A 3,597-nucleotide genomic window follows, 5' to 3' on the forward strand; every position below is an offset into this window, starting at 1 on the left:
AGGTCATGATCTCGCTGGTGTGTGAGTTAGAGCCTCGCGTCGGGCTCTGTGCTGACAGCTCAGAGCCTGGAGCCTGCCTCCGATTCTGTGTCTCCCTCTTTCTCTGACCCTCCCCCATTCATGCTTTGTCTCTCTGTCTCAAAAATAAATAAAAACGTTAAAAAAAATTAAAAAAAAAATAAAAGCCTTGGGGCACCTGGGTCGTGAAGTTAAGTGTCCAATTCTTGATCTCGGCTCAGGTCATGATCTCACAGTTTGTGAGTTCAAGCCCCACATCGGGCTCTGCACTGATGGCGTGGAGCCTGCTTGGGATTCTGTCTCTCCTCCTTTCTGCCCCTCCCCTGCTTGTGCTCTCTCTCTCTCAAAATAAATAATAAAAATAAACTTTAAAAAATGTCTAATCAATTACCATTTTATTAAATGATATTCAGTATAATTGTCTGAGGGCTCCAAATATGAAGGATTTAATTCCTTCATATACCACCTATATCTTCACATACAGACATAAACACCATCTATGAGCAATGCCCTGCCCTGCCCTGCACACTCATGACAATCCCCACCTCCAATAGTTCACAAGGCTCTGAGAACTTCACGGAGGAGAAGCTTCTAAGAGACTAGAGACCTCCTCTGTCCTGTCCGCTCCGCAAGTTGAAGGAAAGGTCTTGCTTAGCCACCCAGCATCACAAATTGGTAAACACTCTTCTTTCGAGTTGCATTTTTCCTTATTCTTTCTGGCATTTTCCCAGTTTCAACTGTGAAATGTGGGTGGTATTTGGAGCAGGGAGGTACTTACATACTGACCGAAGAAAAATATCTCAGAAAAACTTGCTTTATTTTATTTTATAAGGAGCTATAAAATCATTTTGGTCGACAAATTACATTATTTGGCTTGAATATTAAATCTCATCGGTGAACAGCTTATGTTTCATTGCAGTGGCAACTGATACCCGCTAAAAATAAGATACTAGGATGCTTTTCCAGCTTACGTCATTTTGAGAAACAGTCTTGTCCTGACCTTCTCGACCTCAGTTTCTTCGTTTGTAAAATGCGGGGTTTGGCCTGATGATTTATGGGGTCCCTCCCAAGTCCAACTTTCTTAAATTCTACAGGTATGTCATCACGTATTCATTTATGCAATACACATTAACTGCCTACTGCATGTCAAGCACTATGACAAAGATAGTAAATATAAGGTCCCTGCCCTCAAAGAACTTACTGGAAAAGATAAACAAGTACAAAGGCAATTACAATAGAGCGGAATAAATGCTACAGTGAGGGGAGGGACAGTGGGTACAAATGGGGGACGTGGGACAGGCACCTAACCTATTTTGAGGAAGAGAGACGCCAGGGATCAGGAGAGATATGAGGTGTATGTGGGGCTGAAGCTAGGGGAGAGCAAGAGAGGCGGAGCTATAACAGGGGTACACTCGGTTGGGAACATGCACTCACCCTAGTCCTGGATGCCGAGTGTATAATTGGACAGTATGCATGAAGTTAGCCATAGGAAGACAATAGAAACAGGTGTAGGCAAAGAGAACGTCAGGTGCCAAAGGCTTAGGGGCAAGAGAGAACTTTAGGAACCCCAAGTGCCTTTGGGTGTCTACATTTGGGAGCAGAGTTAAGGCCATAGGTATGAAAGATGAAAGGTGAACAGGGCCAGCTCATGAAATGTCTTGTAAAATAAATTAGGGTATTTGAACTTTCTCCTTAGGCTAAAGGGTATGCATCAGGGTTTTTTTTTTTTTTTAAGTTTATTTATTTTGATAAAGAGAGAGGGAGAGAATGTGCACATGCACATGCAGGGGAGGGGCAGAGAGAGAGAGAGGGAGAGAGAGAATTCCAAGCAGGCTCCCTGGGGGCTCCAGCCCAGGAACCATGAGATCATGACCTGAGCGGAAACCAAGAATCAGATGCTTACCTGACTGAGCCATCCAGGTGCCTCAGGGATTTTTCTTTCTTTCTTTCTTTAAAAGGCCGTGGTAGGACTAGACCTGTTTTTTAGAATATTCCCTTTCACAGCCATGTGGAGACAGGGGTAGGGAATTAGATAGAGAAAGCGGAGGGGGGCAGACAGACCAGTTGGGGGTGGTGGAAGTGGAGGTGGAGAAAAGTAAAGCAAACAGCCTCTGGAAGTGTTAAGAGTTAGAACCGCCTGGAGCTGGTGATTCCTTGCATAAGCTGGGTGTTAAGAAAGAGAGACAGAAGGATGCTCAGGGTTTCTGGTTTGAGAAAGTGAGTGGACAATGGTGCTGGTCCCTGAAATACGAAACACTCCGGATTGAACAGGGTTGAGAGGGGAGGTGAGGAGCTCAGGCTTTGACTGTGGAGTGTGCGCTCTGAGGGAAGAGGTCTCTTAGGCGGCTGCTGTATGGTTGGTGCTCTGCAGAGAGATATGGGTGCGGCTGCGGTCGGCTTGGCCAGGCATCTGCCTGTAAATGCCGAGGACAGCAATGAGAAGGGATGCAACTGACCAGGGAGGGAAGGTACAGGGGGACCAAAAGGCGTAGGGGACATTGAGAGCCACCGCCACCAGTGAAACCATTACAAGAAAAAAGCCCATCTCTGGAGCCACCGTTGGGATGTGACGGAGGCGGGGGTAGTAAGCAGTTGTGTAGCTGTGCCTTTGCTGCAGTGGTCCCCCAAGGCACTAAAAGAACTTGTGTCAGCCTGTGGTTACAGAGTCTGCTGCAGCTGGTGACTTTGGACTCGGACTGCAAAGGAGCACAGGGGCCCTCTCGCCTTGTGGTTTTGGAGAGCATATCACTGCTCATTCCTGACGAGAGGGGAAAACCGGGCAGATTTAAATTTCTCTTTCCCTCTAAGTTGCACAAGTAAAAAATTCGTGACTCTTTTGGATGCCCCCGTCTAAATGTTCCCACTCGAGAGAAAACGGCTTTCCCCAGGAAGTAAGTAATAAATCTCTCTCACTAGTGGAAGTTGCTACATCCTGAAACAACAATCATCAGCTGAAGAGGAGAAAAAAAATAAAACAAAGAAAAAAAATAAAACATCCCTTCCCTCCACGAAACTCTCTTTCTCTTAACGTGTGTCCCTATCAGACTATACAGAGCACCATTATGCAGACAACTCGGACTTCTTCAGGCCTTGCCCAGAAATATAACTGGCTGTGACCAAATGACCATGGCAAACTGCCCAGGGTGTGAAAATGTTTAGTTAGGGTCACTGCTGGAGGGCTCTGCAGTGTAAGGCAGGTTAAATGAGCAACCCAGGCCAGGCTCACACAGATGTGGCCAAGGTTTATTGTGAAGAGGAAGACAGAGGCGGGGTGGTGGGTAGTGAATGAGATATTTGGACATGTGCCTTTTAAATCTTTTACATCTTCATTTTGCAAGCTGTGTGTGTGTGTGTGTGTGTGTGTGTGTGTGTGTGTGTGTGAAATGGCCGAGTGTGTTACTTCTTACCCTTTATTCAGACTTTCTTTTTCTCTGCTTCTGGTCTTTCTTCTTTCATATCCATCTTCCAAACTGTCAGTAGAATGAAATGCACCCCAGAACCTGCTTCAGACTTTTCAAGGGCTTCCCTGCTCCTACAGCTGTGGGTCTACATACCCTGAATGCAGAGCAAGGAGCTGCC

This window comes from Felis catus, chromosome C1 (assembly GCF_018350175.1).
Source record: "Felis catus isolate Fca126 chromosome C1, F.catus_Fca126_mat1.0, whole genome shotgun sequence".
Lineage (NCBI taxonomy): Eukaryota > Metazoa > Chordata > Mammalia > Carnivora > Felidae > Felis > Felis catus.